The sequence below is a fragment of the Leuresthes tenuis genome, unplaced genomic scaffold (genome assembly GCF_036924035.1).
Source record: "Leuresthes tenuis unplaced genomic scaffold, fLeuTen1.0.hap1 SCAF_4, whole genome shotgun sequence".
In the NCBI taxonomy this organism is placed as follows: Eukaryota; Metazoa; Chordata; class Actinopteri; order Atheriniformes; family Atherinopsidae; genus Leuresthes; species Leuresthes tenuis.
In genome coordinates this window covers 29,143,040-29,161,890 of record NW_027325358.1, presented here as the reverse complement: position 1 = coordinate 29,161,890, position 18,851 = coordinate 29,143,040, and positions in this window count along the sequence as shown.

The following is an 18,851-nucleotide window of genomic DNA, read 5'->3' as shown; positions in this document are numbered from 1 at the left end:
AAGCAGTTTTCACTTGGTTTGAGTGAAGGAATTCATTTTATACATAAAATCCCAAATCATGCAGAACGTATGAAAAGAAGCTTATTCTCGGATTCCAGATCCTTCAGTGTTGCTTTTTCTTCTACTGCAAAATACAATGTTGTTCATTGTTGAAGTCGATCTAGACTGATAAATATGAAGGACAAAGCAGTTTTAACTTGGTTTGAGTGAAGGAATTCATTTTATACATAAAATCCCAAATCATGCAGAACGTATGAAAATAAGCTTATTCTCGGATTACTGATCCTTCAGTGTTGCTCTTTCTTCTACTGCAAAATCCAGTGTTGTTCTTTGTTGAAGTCAATCTAGACATTGATAAATATAACGGACAAAGCAGTTTTAACATAGTTTGAGTGAAGGCATTCATTTATAGTAAAATCAATAATCGTGCAGAACTCATGAAAATAAACTTATTCTCGGATTCCTAAAACTTTTGATTTGCTCTTTCTTTACTGCAAAGTACAATGTTGTTCTTTGTTGAAGTCGATCTAGACATTGATAAATATGAAGGACAAAGCAGTTTTCACTTGGTTTGAGTGAAGGATTTGCAGCTGAAAACCTCCCGCTCCCGCTTTTGATTGTGTATAGTCGGAATTTCGAGCCTTTTCTTACCCGGTTTTTAGAAATTATGGTTGGACATTCAGACCTTGCAGCCGAAGACCTCCACTCCCTCTTTTGATCATACATTGTCGGGCATTCGCACCTTGTCTTACCCGCTTTTTACAAACTATAGTCAGACATTTACACCTTGCAGCTGAACCACCTCAGCTCCCTATTTTGATCATGTATGGTCTGGCAATACTACCTTTTCTTACCCGTTTGTGAGTAATTATGGCTGGACATTCACACCTACTTGCAGTCGAAAACCTCCGCTTCCGCTTTTGATGGTATATATTCGGGCATTCGAACCTTTTCTTACCAGCTTTTTACAAACCATGGTTGGACTTTCACACCTTCTTGTAGCTGAACAACTCCGCTCCCCCTATTGATTGTGTACAGTCGGGTATTTTAACCTTTTCTTACCCGTTTATTACCAACTATGGTCGGACATTCACACCTTCTTACAGCGGAACACCTCCGCTCCCTCTTTTGATGGTGTATGTTTGGGCATTCGAACCTTTTCTTACCCGCTTTTTACAAACTATGCTCGGACATTCAAACCTTCTTGTAGCTGAACACATCCACTCCTGCTTTTGATGATGTATGCTTGGGCATTCAAACCTACTTGTTGCCCGCTTTTCATTAATTTTGGTGTCACAGCCAAACACCTCCGCTCCCTGTTTTGATCATGTATGGTTGGATATTCGCACCTTTTCTCACCCGCTTTTTGCCAACTATGGTCGGCTGTTCACAGCTTCCTCTCCACCATACTTGTATGGTGGGATATTCACACCCACTTGCATCCGAAGACCTTTTGTTGATATTTAGTCGGTCATTCGCAGCTTACCAGCTTTTGGCAAACTATGGCCTTCATGCAGCCAAACACCTCTGATCTCGCTTTTGATGATGTAAGGTTGGGCATTCAGACCTTGCTTCACCTGCTTTTCACCAAATATAGTCGGACATTCACACCTTCTTGCAGCCGAACACTTCCGCTCCACCTTTTAGTGTTCTATCACACCTTTTTTTCACCGCATTTTATAGATTATGGTTGGAAATTCTCAACCACTCTCATCCGAAGACCTCTCCTCCCGCTTTTGTTCATATATTTGAACTTTAGTCGGACATTCACACCTTCTTGCAGCTGAACCACCTCCGCTCCCTGTTTTGATCATGTATGGTCTGGCAATACTACCTTTTCTTACCCGTTTGTTAGTAATTATGGCTGGACTTTCACACCTACTTGCAGCCGAACACCACCTCTCCCGCTTTTGATGATGTATGGACCGGCATTCTTACCTTTTCTAACACATTTTTCAGCAATTATGGTCGGAGATTCACACTTACTCACAGCCGAACAACTCCGCTCCCGCATTTGATGGTGTATAGTCGGGCATTCTCACCCTTTCTCATCAGCTTTTTGCAAATTATGATCTGACATTCACACCTGCTTTTGATAATGTATGGTTTGGCATTCGCACCTTTTCTTACCCATTTTTCAGTAATTATGGGTGGACATTCACACCTTCTTGCAGCTGAACACCTCCTCTCCCGCTATTGATTGTGTACAGTCGGGTATTTTAACCTTTTCTTACCCGCTTTTTACCAAATATGGTCGGACATTCACACCGTCTTACAGCGGAACACCTCTGCTCCCGCTTTTGATGGTGTATAGTCAGGCATTTGAACCTTTTCTTACCCGCTTTTTACAAACTATGGTCGGACATTCAAACCTTCTTGTAGCCGAAAACCTCCGCTCCCTCTTTTGATTATACATTGTTGGGCATTCGCACCTTATTTACAAACTATAGTCAGACATTCACACCTTGCAGCTGAGCCACCTCAGCTCCCTGTTTTGATAGTGTATGTTCGGGCATTCGAACCTATTCTTACCCCCTTTTTACAAACTATGCTTGGAGATTCACACCTACTCACAGCCGAACAACTCCGCTCCCGCATTTGATGATGTCTTGTCCGGCATTCTAGTCTCTTCTAAAACATTTTTCAGCAATTATGGTTGGACATTCACACTTACTCACAGCCGAACACTTCCGCTCCCGCATTTGATGGTGTATAGCCGGGCATTCTCACCCTTTCTCATCAGCTTTTTGCAAATTATGATCTGACATTCACACCTACTTGCAGTCGAACAGCTCTGCTCCCGCTTTTGATTATGTTTGCTTGGACATTCGAACCTTTTCTTAACTGCTTTTTACAAACTTTGGTCAGACGTTCACACCTTCTTGCAGCCGAACACATCCACTTCCACTTTTGATGGTATATATTCGGGCATTCGAACCTTTTCTTACCCGCTTTTTACAAACCGTGGTCGGACTTTCACACCTTCTTGTAGCCAAACAACTCCGCTCCCCCTATTGATTGTGTACAGTCGGGTATTTTAACCTTTTCTTACCCGCTTTTTACCAAATATGGTCGGACATTCACACCGTCTTACAGCGGAACACCTCCGCTCCCGCTTTTGATGGTGTATAGTCAGGCATTTGAACCTTTTCTTACCCGCTTTTTACAAACTATGGTCGGACATTCAAACCTTCTTGTAGCCGAAAACCTCCGCTCCCTCTTTTGATTATACATTGTTGGGCATTCGCACCTTATTTACAAACTATAGTCAGACATTCACACCTTGCAGCTGAGCCACCTCAGCTCCCTGTTTTGATAGTGTATGTTCGGGCATTCGAACCTATTCTTACCCCCTTTTTACAAACTATGCTCGGAGATTCACACCTACTCACAGCCGAACAACTCCGCTCCCGCATTTGATGATGTCTTGTCCGGCATTCTAGTCTCTTCTAACACATTTTTCAGCAATTATGGTTGGACATTCACACCTACTCACAGCCGAACACTTCCGCTCCCGCATTTGATGGTGTATAGCCGGGCATTCTCACCCTTTCTCATCAGTTTTTTGCAAATTATGATCTGATATTCACACCTACTTACAGTCGAACAGCTCTGCTCCCGCTTTTGATTATGTTTGGTTGGATATTCGAACCTTTTCTTAACTGCTTTTTACAAACTTTGGTCAGACGTTCACACCTTCTTGCAGCCGAACACATCCACTTCCACTTTTGATGGTATATATTCGGGCATTCGAACCTTTTCTTACCCGCTTTTTACAAACCGTGGTCGGACTTTCACACCTTCTTGTAGCCAAACAACTCCGCTCCCGCTATTGATTGTGTACAGTCGGGTATTTTAACCTTTTCTTACCCGTTTTTTACCAACTATGGTCGGACATTTACACCTTCTTACAGCGGAACACCTCCGCTCCCTCTTTTGATGGTCTATGTTCAGGCATTCGAACCTTTTCTTACCCGCTTTTTACAAACTATGGTCGGACATTCAAACTTTCTTGTAGCCGAACACATCCACTCCTGCTTTTGATGATGTATGGTTGGGCATTTTCACCTTTTCTTACCCATTTTTCAGTAATTATGGGTGGACATTCACATCTTCTTGCAGCTGAACAACTCCTCTCCCGCTTATGATCATGTGCGGTTTGATATTCGAAAATTTTCTTTCATGTTTTAAAGCAATTATTGATGGACATTCAAATCTTCTTGTAGCCGAACACATCCACTCCTGCTTTTGATGATGTATGGTAACCTTTTCTTACCCGCTTTTTACAAACTATGGTCGGACATTCAAACCTTCTTGTAGCCGAAAACCTCTGCTCCCTCTTTTGATTATACATTATCGTGCATTCGCACCTTATCTTACCCGCTTTTTACAAACTATAGTCAGACATTCACACCTTGGTGCTGAACCACCTCAGCTCCCTGTTTTGATCATGTATGGTCTGGCAATACTACCTTTTCTTACCCGTTTGTGAGTAATTATGGCTGGACATTCACACCTACTTGCAGTCGAACAGCTCTGCTCCCGCTTTTGATTATGTTTGGTTGGATATTCGAACCTTTTCTTAACTGCTTTTTACAAACTTTGGTCGGACGTTCACACCTTCTTGCAGCCGAACACTTCCGCTTCCGCTTTTGATGGTATATATTCGGGAATTCGAACCTTTTCTTACCAGCTTTTTACAAACCATGGTTGGACTTTCACACCTTCTTGTAGCCGAACAACTCCACTCACCCTATTGATTGTGTACAGTCGGGTATTTTAACCTTTTCTTACCCGCTTTTTACCAACTATGGTCGGACATTCACACCGTCTTACAGCGGAACACCTCCGCTCCCGCTTTTGATGGTGTATAGTCAGGCATTTGAACCTTTTCTTACCCGCTTTTTACAAACTATGGTCGGACATTCAAACCTTCTTGTAGCCAAAAACCTCCGCTCCCTCTTTTGATCATACATTGACGGGCATTCGCACCTTTTCTTACCCGTTTTTTACAAACCATGGTCGGACTTTCACACATTCTTGTAGCCAAACACATCCGCTCCCGCTATTGATTGTGTACAGTCGGGTATTTTAACCTTTTCTTACCCACATTTTACCAACTATGGTCGGACATTCACACCTTACAGCGGAACACCTCCGCTCCCTCTTTTGATGGTGTATGTTTGGGCATTCGAACCTTTTCTTACCCGCTTTTTACAAACTATGCTCGGACATTCAAACCTTCTTGTAGCCGAACACATCCACTCCTTCTTTTGATGATGTATGCTTGGGCATTCAAACCTACTTTTTACCCGCTTTTCATTAATTTTGGGTGGACATTCACACCTTGTCACAGCCAAACACCTCCGCTCCCTGTTTTGATCATGTATGGTTGGACATTCGCACCTTTTCTCACCCGCTTTTTGCAAACTATGGCCTTCATGCAGCCAAACACCTCTGATCTCGCTTTTGATGATGTAAGGTTGGGCATTCAGACCTTGCTTCACCTGCTTTTCACCAAATATAGTCGGACATTAAAACCTTCTTGCAGCCGAACACTTCCGCTCCACCTTTTAGTGTTTCTATCACACCTTTTTTTCACCGAATTTTATAGATTATGGTTGGAAATTCTCAACCACTCTCATCCGAAGACCTCTCCTCCCGCTTTTGTTAATATATTTGAACTTTAGTCGGACATTCACACCTTCTTGCAGCTGAACCACCTCCGCTCCCTGTTTTGATTATGTATGGTCTGGCAATACTACCTTTTCTTACCCGTTTGTGAGTAATTATGGCTGGACATTCACACCTACTTGCAGCCGAACACCACCTCTCTCGCTTTTGATGATGTATGGACCGGCATTCTTACCTTTTCTAACACATTTTTCAGAAATTACGGTCGGAGATTCACACCTACTCACAGCCGAACAACTCCGCTCCCGCATTTGATGGTGTGCAGTCGGACATTCTCACCCTTTCTCATCAGCTTTTTGCAAATTATGATCTGACATTCACACCTACTTGCAGTCGAAAAGCTATGCTCCCGCTTTTGATTATGTTTGGTTGGATATTCAAACCTTTTCTTAACTGCTTTTTACAAACTTTGGTCGGACGTTCACACCTTCTTGCAGCCGAACACATCCACTTCCACTTTTGATGGTATATATTCGGGCATTCGAACCTTTTCTTACCCGCGTTTTACAAACCGTGGTCGGACTGTCACACATTCTTGTAGCCAAACACCTCCGCTCCCTCTTTTGATGGTGTATGTTTGGGCATTCGAACCTTTTCTTACCCGCTTTTTACAAACTATGCTCGGACATTCAAACCTTCTTGTAGCCGAACACATCCACTCCTGCTTTTGATGATGTATGGTTGGGCATTCAAACCTACTTGTTGCCCACTTTTCATTAGTTTTGGGTGGACATTCACACCTTGTCACAGCCAAACACCTCCGCTCCCTGTTTTGATCATGTATGGTTGGACATTCGCACCTTTTTTTCACCCGCTTTTTGCCAACTATGGTCGGCTTTTCACAGCTTCCTCTCCATGATATTTGTATGGTGGGATATTCACACCCAGTTGCATCCGAAGACCTTTTGTTGATATTTAGTCGGTCATTCGCAGCTTACCCGCTTTTGGCAAACTATGGCCTTCATGCAGCCAAACACCTCTGATCTCGCTTTTGATGATGTAAGGTTGGGCATTCAGACCTTGCTTCACCTGCTTTTCACCAAATATAGTAGGACATTCACACCTTCTTGCAGCCGAACACTTCCGCTCCACCTTTTAGTGTTCTATCACACCTTTTTTTCACCGCATTTTATAGATTATGGTTGGAAATTCTCAACCACTCTCATCCGAAGACCTCTCCTCCCGCTTTTGTTCATATATTTGAACTTTAGTCGGACATTCACACCTTCTTGCAGCTGAACCACCTCCGCTCCCTGTTTTGATCATATATGGTATGGCAATACTACCTTTTCCTACCCATTTGTTAGTAATTATGGCTGGACATTCACACCTACTTGCAGCCGAACACCACCTCTCCCGCTTTTGATGATGTATGGACCGGCATTCTTACCTTTTCTAACACATTTTTCAGCAATTTTGGTCGGAGATTCACACTTACTCACAGCCGAACAACTCCGCTCCCACATTTGATGGTGTATAGTCGGGCATTCTCACCCTTTCTCATCAGCTTTTTGCAAATTATGATCTGACATTCACACCTGCTTTTGATAATGTATGGTTGGGCATTCGCACCTTTTCTTACCCATTTTTCAGTAACTATGGGTGGACATTCACACCTTCTTGCAGCCGAACACCTCCTCTCCCGCTATTGATTGTGTACAGTCGGGTATTTTAACCTTTTCTTACCCGCTTTTTACCAAATATGGTCGGACATTCACACCGTCTTACAGCGGAACACCTCTGCTCCCGCTTTTGATGGTGTATAGTCAGGCGCTTGAACCTTTTCTTACCCGCTTTTTACAAACTATGGTCGGACATTCAAACCTTCTTGTAGCCGAAAACCTCCGCTCCCTCTTTTGATTATACATTGTTGGGCATTCGCACCTTATTTACAAACTATAGTCAGACATTCACACCTTGCAGCTGAGCCACCTTAGCTCCCTGTTTTGATAGTGTATGTTCGGGCATTCCAACCTATTCTTACCCCCTTTTTACAAACTATGCTCGGAGATTCACACCTACTCACAGCCGAACAACTCCGCTCCCGCATTTGATGATGTCTTGTCCGGCATTCTAGTCTCTTCTAACACATTTTTCAGCAATTATGGTTGGACATTCACACCTACTCACAGCCGAACCCTTCCGCTCCCGCATTTGATGGTGTATAGCCGGGCATTCTCACCCTTTCTCATCAGCTTTTTGCAAATTATGATCTGACATTCACACCTACTTGCAGTCGAAAAGCTCTGCTCCCGCTTTTGATTATGTTTGGTTGGATATTCGAACCTTTTCTTAACTGCTTTTTACAAACTTTGGTCGGACGTTCACACCTTCTTGCAGCCGAACACATCCACTTCCACTTTTGATGGTATATATTCGGGCATTCGAACCTTTTCTTACCCGCTTTTTACAAACCGTGGTCGGACTTTCACACCTTCTTGTAGCCAAACAACTCCGCTCCCGCTATTGATTGTGTACAGTCGGGTATTTTAACCTTTTCTTACCCGCTTTTTACCTAATATGGTCGGACATTCACACCGTCTTACAGCGGAACATCTCCGCTCCCGCTTTTGATGGTGTATTGTCAGGCATTTGAACCTTTTCTTACCCGCTTTTTACAAACTATGGTCGGACATTCAAACCTTCTTGTAGCCGAAAACCTCTGCTCCCTCTTTTGATTATACATTGTCGGGCATTCGCACCTTATCTTACCCGCTTTTTACAAACTATATTCAGACATTCACACCTTGGTGCTGAACCACCTCAGCTCCCTGTTTTGATCATGTATGGTCTGGCAATACTACCTTTTCTTACCCGTTTGTGAGTAATTATGGCTGGACATTCACACCTACTTGCAGTCGAACAGCTCTGCTCCCGCTTTTGATTATGTTTGGTTGGATATTCGAACCTTTTCTTAACTGCTTTTTACAAACTTTGGTCGGACGTTCACACCTTCTTGCAGCCGAACACCTCCGCTTCCGCTTTTGATGGTATATATTCGGGCATTCGAACCTTTTCTTACAAGCTTTTTACAAACCATGGTTGGACGTTCACACCTTCTTACAGCGGAACACCTCCGCTCCCTCTTTTGATGGTGTATGTTTGGGCATTCGAACCTTTTCTTACCCGCTTTTTACAAACTATGCTCGGACATTCAAACCTTCTTGTAGCCGAACACATCCACTCCTGCTTTTGATGATGTATGGTTGGGCATTTTCACCTTTTCTTACCCATTTTTCAGTAATTATGGGTGGACATTCACACCTTCTTGCAGCTGAACAACTCCTCTCCCGCTTATGATCATGTGCGGTTTGATATTCGAAAATTTTCTTTCATGTTTTAAAGCAATTATTGATGGACATTCAAATCTTCTTGTAGCCGAACACATCCACTCCTGCTTTTGATGATGTATGGTTTGGCATTCGCACCCTTTTTTTACCCATTTTTCAGGAATTTTGGGTGGACATTCAGACCTTCTTGCAGCCGAAAACCTCCGCTCCCTCTTTTGATCATACATTGTCGGGCATTCGCACCTTATCTTACCCGCTTTTTACAAACTATAGTCAGACATTCACACCTTGCAGCTGAACCACCTCCGCTACCTGTTTTGATCATGTATGGTCTGGCAATACTACCTTTTCTTACCCGTTTGTGAGTAATTAATCCCAAAATATTGAGCATAAAATAAGTCTTTATGCTGATGATGTATTACTTTTCCTTCAGAACTCACAGACGTCTCTCAGTCACACGATCACACTCATAAATAAATTCTCAGCACTTTCTGACTACTCTATCAACTGGTCTAAGACCACAGTTCTGCCCATTAACTGTAGGGTCCATAATATACCTGCGATCACTTTACAGTCAGGAAATATTAGATATTAAGGCATAAACATTTCCTCCAGGATCTCAGAGCTAACAAAGCTAAATTATGTGCAATTATTAAAGACAGTAGAGGACGATCTCTCGTTGGAAGTCCTTACCTATATCACTTATGGGGAGAGTTACATCCATTAAAATGATGATACTACCAAAAGTTAACTATTTGTTCTCAATGATCCCCATAAAACCATCTGCTACTTGGTTTAAGTCACTAGATTCATGCATCTCCAAATTTCTGTGGAAAAACAAACCACCACGTATTAGTTTAAAAACCCTACAGAAGACCAAGGACAGTGGTGGATTAGATTTACCTCATTTTCAGCACTATTCCTTAGACAATAGGTTACAATATATATCAAAATGGTTTAAACCTTGTTGTTGTCACAGTTCCCAGAGACGTTGTAATCGTTGAGGATTCTATATTCACCCCCTCATTAGAGGCACGTAATGCAGATTGATGACACTGAATCTTCTTCTCTGTTCATTGCTGGCATCATTCCCAGCATCGTAAGTGTTCGTGGCATTGTTAGCCTCTTCTTCTGGATCTTGATATCGAGAATCCTTTTGTATTTCTGGTTTGTCAGTCCTCTGTCTTCGTTCACCGGAGTCTTTGTCTTTTTGTCCTTGAGTTTGGTGATTTTTTCTTCTTTTGATGCCTTGACACAATGTGACAGGTGATACCACGTGGGAGATCCTGTAACTTGGATTGCTGTCCCTGTGCTACGAAATGGCTGTGCTGCTCAAATGGTCTCTCCTTCATCATGGTTACATGCTGCCATTCCGACATCTCGTCATTCCGACATGGGTCTCCAATTGTCGGAATGGCGACACTTAATTTTTTATCAAACGTCCCACCATTCCGACACTTTTTTCCTCCTATGGTCGGAATGGCGGTATGTTTTTTGTTTTTTTTAACATACCGCCATTCCGACAGTTCCTTTTAATAGCCTATTTTTTACCCAAAACATTTTGCACTAATGATATGCCGGCGCAAATACGCCCTAAAGTTTGGCGCACAAGCTTTGCACATGCAGAGGCCACAGCCTCGCAAACAAACTTTAATAATCTATTATCAAAATCCCCTGAATTTCAAATATAAAAATACAGATATTAATGTAACTCTGGCGAGACTGAAACTGATTAAGCAGAAATACAGTGTCAGTGAGCTGTCACAGCAGCCAGCTGGAGCGGAGCTCTCCACAGAGCCCATGCGTCTTTTGCACGCTGTCATCATATGCAAAAGTAATAATTGCAATTACAGATATCACGGCTACTGCACAGGACACAGTTGCGAGCACTCTAACTTGCCTTGCCAATAGGAGAAGATAGAAATGACAGCATAGAACGTATAAAACACAACAAAATGCAGTAAAAACGTTTATTCATGTTATTCACGTGATTTATGAGTACTCACTCCAATTTTGGGAAGCGCGGATGGGTTTTGCGCATTTGGCACAAACACACAGCCGCAACGGTTGTAGCTTTATACAGCCTGTTGATATCTTAAGGACCTAACTGGTCACACCTGGGACTAAATGTCATGTAGAGATTGTTTTTACATGACATTACAGCTGAACATATAGCTTTCATCCACAAACCAACGTGGGAGAGCCCGAAGACGCATGTGCCAGACGCACATAGGCATGCGTAAAACCAATTTTGACCACTTCATACTGTTTATTTGCTTTCTTTTAGTTAACTTTCGTTTCTTTTGGATTCTTGTGCGTGTTATGGAGCCGTTTTGGTCCATGTTTGTAAGCCTTTTTTTCCTGGATTAAATTTTCGGAAGTTGAAACAAGTGGCATTGGAGTGTGTGATTGAAAACCACCGCGGACTGCATCTCCTCCTCCAGTTGCCGAGACTTTGTGTTTTTAATAACGCTTGTCTATAAACATGTGTTAAACATATAAATTGCATGAACAGAAAGAAGAGACTCACCTGTTGAGTAACACACATTTCCTTATACGGAAAGCCTTGTCGGAATGGTGGGACATTTGAACGTCAGAATAGCGGGATGTCGCAATGGTGGGATGTCGGAATGGTGGGACGTTTGCATGTCGGAATGGTGGTTTGTCGGAATGGTGGTATGTCGGAATGGTGGGATGTCGGAATAGCGGGATGTCGGAATGGCGGGATTTCGGAATGGGTGTTGCCACCCCCTTCATCATATACACAGTTATTTATACATCACCTTCCACCATGAAGCGTTGTCCCTTTTTGTTTCTCTCTTTGTTCTTAAAATGCTGTTATGCATGTCTAAACCAATCCATTAAATTAGATCATTTTGGCAGTAAAGCGATCTACAATGTGCTTGGTCGCAAAGCTGCTCATCTGTGGTAAACAGCTCTTCAGAAAGGCATTCTTCAATTGATTTCACTAATTCTATGTAATAATTTTGTGATTTCCTACAAAACTACACTTCTTCTCCCATCTGTCTGAGTATTTAATATTGTCTGGGTCCCGTTAAAACATGTATTTTTCCCATCTAATTCCTTGTTTGCTTTAAAACAAGTATTCCCCATTTTCTATCCCTTCAGTAGCCAACCAGTTTGTATGGAGTACACTGGAGCAACTTGACTGATCAGTAAAACACTGCTTTTGTTGTCACCGCAAGGCTTCCCCCGTCGGTTGTTTCACTGAGACACTACTGAGTAACTATAACTCAACACAGTTTATACACATAACATTCCTATACATACTAACAAACAAACAAACAATTATTTATCGCAATTTTCTCATCTCTGTTTGAACGTACACCCAGGTAAATATTCCTGTAGTCTTCTCATACCGACTATGGACCCATTCATTGTTTAACTTCACTGTTTTGCAAATCCTAATTGAATATTACACATTGACATTGAACTTTACTTGATAAGCAGGTCTTCATTGCATTCAGCAGCCTATATGTGAGCATCTATGTGTAAGCTGTTCTTCTTTGCATTTATCAGCAGCAAGCAATTCTTCATTGCACATGCATATGAAAATAGTAAAACAATTCCAATGCGTTAGCGAAACCTTCTATATCAGGAGTGTCCATCATGATGCTGGGAATAGAACCTCTTTCCTAGAATAGTTCAACCTTCATTACTCAACTGATCATAACTCCGCAATGAGCACATTTCAAAGTATCATTCCTCTACATGTATTCAAAAATCTATGTGTAAATGTTTAATATTTCTTATATTTGTTGATGTCATTCTGTGTGCATGTGGCCTAAACCCAATCTCTGTGTGGCAATTTTAATTTAAACAAGTTGAACTCTGCCTCTGATCATTTAAAAAAGGTGTGTACCAATATCAACCTTTCTCAGGTAATTACTGATCCTACAAAACCAAAGAGATCCTTCAAGGTTGTCCCTGATTGGCTCAATCTTAACAAATCAAAGGTAGAAAATCCGCAGTATCTGAACTTGGTGTTAGTTATCACTGCTCAATAGCCTGTATCAGAATTGCAAAAATGAAAACATTAGGTCCACGCTTGGTATCCAGATCCTGAAACATCTCCATGAGCAGGCTTTTTTTTAACTGATCTGTTGAATAGTTATATGACACTGTTAAAATCCCAGATGAAGATCTAGCACTTGACCATTTTTGTAAATCTTCTAATTCCATAGTTGATAAACACGCCCCTTTTAAAAAGTATAGAACTTAGAACAGGTCTATCCCTGGCTTTCGGCAGAACTGTCTTCTTTACTTTTTTTTCCCCTTGTCCTGTTCAGCATTATGTCAGAAGAATTGTAGTCTGAATACCTTTGATGCCAAACAGATTTGTTTTGCCAAGGGAAGTTTTATAAATGTAAAGCTCCCCTTGATGCCCATTTATTTATTTCTGTTTACAATATATGACATGAACTGAACTGAACCGGACCGGGGGACAAGGAAAGAAGAAGAGGAAAGAAGAGGAAACAGAACAAAAATAGAAACAAAAACCAGACAACCAGCTGCTACACCTGTAAAAAACAAAACAGACAACAATCCATGGCCTATGAGGGGAATCCAGCCTTAGCGCCACCAGGAGCACCTGAAAGCAGACAAGCAGAGAAAAAACAAACACACAAACAAACAAAAACCAGCACAAGAAGCGGCAATCGCATACAACACAGCTGTGGATATAGATGACCTGAGACGACATGATAATACATCAACTGCTTAGTGACCATGCTACTGGACTAATGAATGTGTGTGTGTGTGTGTGAGAACATGCAACACCCATGGCACAGGACCTACATGATAACCGTGCTTAGTTATGAGTGTATAAGCGTACAGGGCCACAATCCACAGCCCCCCCCCCCCCCCCCCCCAAGCAATCAGAAGCAGGCAGAGAGGGCCAAAAGACCCAGGCCACCAGCAGCCCCCACAGAGCACAGAACCCAGGCAGCCCACTGCAGGGGCAACCACGCATCCACCCAGAAGACTGCAGAGGAAGCCCCCGGAAAGAGCCCCCATAAGCATAGGGCAGAGGCACTCCGGGAACCAGGGGTAACAGCCCACCGACCCCGCCAGGCCCCAGCCGCCCAGACATGGGCCGTGCACTGGACCTGGGCCCCAGGAGCCCGAGCGCCCCCTAACCCCCCGGCAGAGGCCCCACCCAATACCCAGGAGGGCCAAGCGCCCCAGACAGCCACAAAGTGGGTCAGCGCCTGCCCCAGCGCCCCTGGCCAAGTGCCCTGGGAGTCAAGACGTGCCCACAGGTGGGTGAAGTCGCGAGCAGTGGGGAGAGGCAACGCTGATGCCCCATCGGGAGAAACACAGGCAGGCCAGGCGACAGCAAGTCCCAGATCCAGGCCCAATCATTACCACACACACTTTCACGTCCCATACATCCACACATCCACACATCCTACCTCCCTCGACTCTGCTGGGGTGTAGTGCAGCGGGCACACCAGGAGGCCAGCAACCCCCCAGCCACCAAAGACCCCGAACCAGCAGAACAATTAATTAATCCTCCTGGCCCCTCCTGCCCCAAGCAGACACCAGGAAGCAGGGGTGTGCGAAGAAGACCCCTCCCCTCACCCTTCTGGCTCTTCAATATTTTCTAATAGTGAGCAATTAAAATTGAGGGGCAGCCAAACTTGTAGAACTGGGAGCGCGGCACTCTGGGCAGCCTACATACCCAAAGAGCCCCGCCCACCAGATGCCACTCAGTGTAACCACCCCCCAAGACCTAATGTGTGTGTGTGAGTGTGTTTGATAAGTAGTAATGTCTAAGGTGTAATTAAAACAGGGGCAGGGAACTGCAGAGTGCAACCAAAGGGGACCACCTACGTGGCCCCATCCACTACACCCCACCGAACACACACGCCCCCAAAACCCTTCATGTGTGAGTGTGTGCTGTGTACAGGAGCCAGAAGGGAGAGGGGTATGGGGATATATACCGGGGGAGCTACTCTCCCCCAGAGAGGGCAGCCAGGGACTGGCTGCAATAGGCATCCCCGCTACCTGGGAGCCAACAATGGGTAGGAGGGCCTGATGTCCACCAGGCTCGGGGCCTGCAGCGACCATATTCCGGGAGCTACTGTACCCCCAGAAGGTACCCATCCCGCCCCACCCCACTCAATCCAACCCCACCCAGGAGGACCTCTACAAAAAACAAACAAATAACATCAAAAAACAAACAAACAAACCACCCGGTCACACCAGTCGCAGCAGCCCGGGCCTGAGACCCACCATCACCCAGCAACCCACCACCACCACTATGTGATAAAACTAATCAGAGGGGACCAGAGAGAATGAAATTCAGCCAATTGATGTTTTGAGGAGGCAGACATTGTTTCCATGCTAATATAATCTAAAAGAAAATTTCTAAACTGGTTAATACACAGATTGTTCTTCGCTTTCCAGTTCATGAGAATAGTTTGCGATACATAACACTGTGACAACCATGTGTGCTGAGTTAATTTCCATGTTGATGTTGTCTAAGTCACCCAGTATGCACAGTGTGGGGCATGCAGGGATGCTACACTTTAGCCATGTTGATAGGTCCTCACAGACTTCAAGCCAGAACTTCTGGACAGGCGCAGAAAAACCACAAAGCGTGTGCATAATCATCAGGTGTGTTATCTGTGCAATGTGAGCAGATGTTTGAGTGTGTTAGACCCATCCTGTATAGTGTGTTCTATGAAGGATTTTGTATTGTATGAGCTGTAAATTAGGATTTCGAGTCTTTATGAAGGTGTTCAAACATATTTGTGGTTAGAAGCTATGACCAGAACTGATGGATAAATCTGCCTCCCATTTTGAGGATGGAAGAGACATTGTGTCATCTATCTTAGACAATAATTTATATATTTTTGATAGTAGTTTTGGGGTACAGATGCTTAGAAATTCTGCTACCCTAGTCGGGGGTTGTAAGTCTGGTTGGTGGAGGATATATCCATCCATCCATCCATCATCTGCCGCTTATCCGGGGGTCGGGTCGCGGGGGCAGCAGCTTGAGCAGAGAAACCCAGACGTCTCTGTCCCCGGCCACTTCCTCCAGCTCTTCCGGGGGGACCCCGAGGCGTTCCCAGGCCAGCCGAGAGACATAGTCTCTCCAACGTGTCCTGGGTCTCCCCCGGGATCTCCTCCCAGTGGGACGTGCCCGGAACACCTCCCCAGGGAGGCGCCCAGGGGGCATCCTAACCAGATGCCCGAGCCACCTCATCTGACTCCTCTCAATGCGGAGGAGCAGCGGTTCTACTCCGAGCCCCTCCCGGATGACTGAGCTTCTCACCCTATCTCTAAGGGAGAGCCCAGACACCCTGCGGAGGAAACCCATTTCGGCCGCTTGTATTCGCGATCTTGTTCTTTCGGTCACTACCCACAACTCGTGACCATAGGTGAGGATGGGAACGTAGATTGACCAGTAAGTAGAGAGCTTCGCCTTCTGGCTCAGCTCCCTCTTCACAACGACGGGTCGGTGCAGAGCCTGCAACACTGCAGGCGCCGCACCGATCCGCCCGTCAATCTCCCGCTCCATTCGTCCGTCACTCGTGAACAAGACCCCGAGATACTTGAACTCCTCCTCTTGGGGAAGGATCTCATTCCCGACCCGGAGAGAGCATTCCACCCTTTTCCGGCTGAGAACCATAGTCTAGGATTTGGAGGTGCTGATTCTCATCCCAGCCGCTTCACACTCGGCTGCGAATCACTCCAGTGAGAGCTGAAGGTCACGGCCTGACGACGCTAACAGAACCACATCATCTGCAAAAAGCAGAGACCCGATTCTGAGGTCGCCAAATGGGACACCCTCAACGCCCTGGCTCCGCCTAGAAATTCTGTCCATAAAAGTTAGGAACAGAATCGGTGACAAAGGGCAGCCCTGACGGAGTCCAACTCTCACCGGAAACGTATCCGACTTACTGCCGGCAATGCGGACCAAACTCTGGCACCGGTCATACAGAGACCGAACGGCCCCTATCAAGGGGTCCGGCACTCCATATTCCCGGAGCACCCCCCACAGGACTCCACGAGGGACACGGTCGAACGCTTTCTCCAAGTCCACAAAACACATGTAGACTGGTTGGGCGAACTCCCATGCACCCTCCAGGATCCTGCCGAGGGTATAGAGCTGGTCCACTGTTCCACGGCCAGGACGAAAGCCACACTGCATCTCCTGAATCCGAGGCTCGATTATCCGACGGATCCTCCTCTCCAATACCCCCGAATAGACCTTACCAGGGAGGCTGAGGAGTGTGATACCCCTATAGTTGGAACACACCCTCCGGTCCCCCTTTTTAAAGAGGGGGACCACCACCCCAATCTGCCAGTCCAGAGGCACTGTCCCCGATGTCAATGCGATACTGCAGAGGCGTGTCAGCCAAGACAGCCCTACAACATCCAGAGCCTTGAGAAACTCAGGACGGACCTCATCCACCCCCGGGGCCTTGCCACCGAGGAGCTTTTTAACCACCTCGGCAACCTCAGCCCCAGAAATGGGAGGCCCCGTCTCCAAGCTCTCCGACTCTGCCTCTTCCGAGCACGTGTTGGTAGGATTGAGGAGTTCCTCGAAGTACTCCCCCCACCGACTCACAACATCCCTAGTTGAGGTCAGCAAAGCCCCGTCCCCACTGTAAACAGTGTTGACTGTGAGCCGCTTCCCCCCCCCTGAGACGCCGGATGGTGGACCAGAATCTTTTCGAGGCCGTCCGGAAATCGTTCTCCATGGTCTCACCGAACTCCTCCCAGGCCCGAGTTTTTGCCTCACAACCGCCGAAGCCGTGGCCCGTCTGGCCCGTCGGTACCTATCAGCTTCTTCCAGGGTCCCACTGGCCAAAAAGGCCCGATAGGACTCCTTCTTCAGCTTGACGGCTTCCCTCACCACTGGTGTCCACCAGCAGGTTCGAGGGTTGCCGCCACGACAGGCACCGACCACCTTACGGCCACAACTCCGACCAGCTGCCTCGGCAATGGAGTCACGGAACATGGCCCATTCGGACTCAATGTCCCCCACCTCAAATATGGTTGAAGCTCTGCCGGAGGTGGAAGTTAAAGCTCCTTCTGACGGGGGATTCTGACAAACGCGCCCAGCAGACCCTCACAATACGTTTGGGCCTGCCAGGTCTGATCGGCATCCTCCCCCACCAGCGGAGCCAACTCACCACCAGGTGGTGATCAGTTGACAGCTCCGCCCCTCTCTTCACCCGAGTGTCCAGGACATACGGCCGCAAGTCCGATGATACAACCACAAAGTCGATCATCGAACTGCGGCCAAGGGTGTCCTGGTGCCAAGTGCACATATGGACACCCTTATGCCTGAACATGGTGTTCGTTATGGACAGTCTATGACTGGCACAGAAGTCCAACAACATAACACCACTCTGATTCAGATCGGGGGGGCCGTTCCTCCCAATCACACCCCTCCAGGTCTCACTGTCATTGCCCACGTGAGCATTGAAGTCCCCCAGCAGAATGAGGGAGTCTCCGGTAGGAGCATTCTCCAGTGCCTCCCCCAGAGACTCCAAAAAGGGTAGGTACTCTGAACTGCTGTTTGGCGCATAGGCACGAACAACAGTCAGGACTCGTCCCCCCACCCAAAGGCGGAGGGAGGCTACCCTCTCGTTCACTGGGGTAAACCCCAATGTACTGGCACACAGCCGGGGGGCAATAAGTATGCCCACACCTGCTTTGCGCCTCTCACCACGGGCAACTCCAGAGTGGAAGAGAGTCCAACCCCTCTCAAGAGTACTGGTTCCAGATCCCAAGCCGTGCGTCGAGGTGAGTCCGACTATATCTAACGGTCTGATGAAGTTTCAACAATAAACAACAACCTTTGTATTATGAGAAAGAACCAGACTC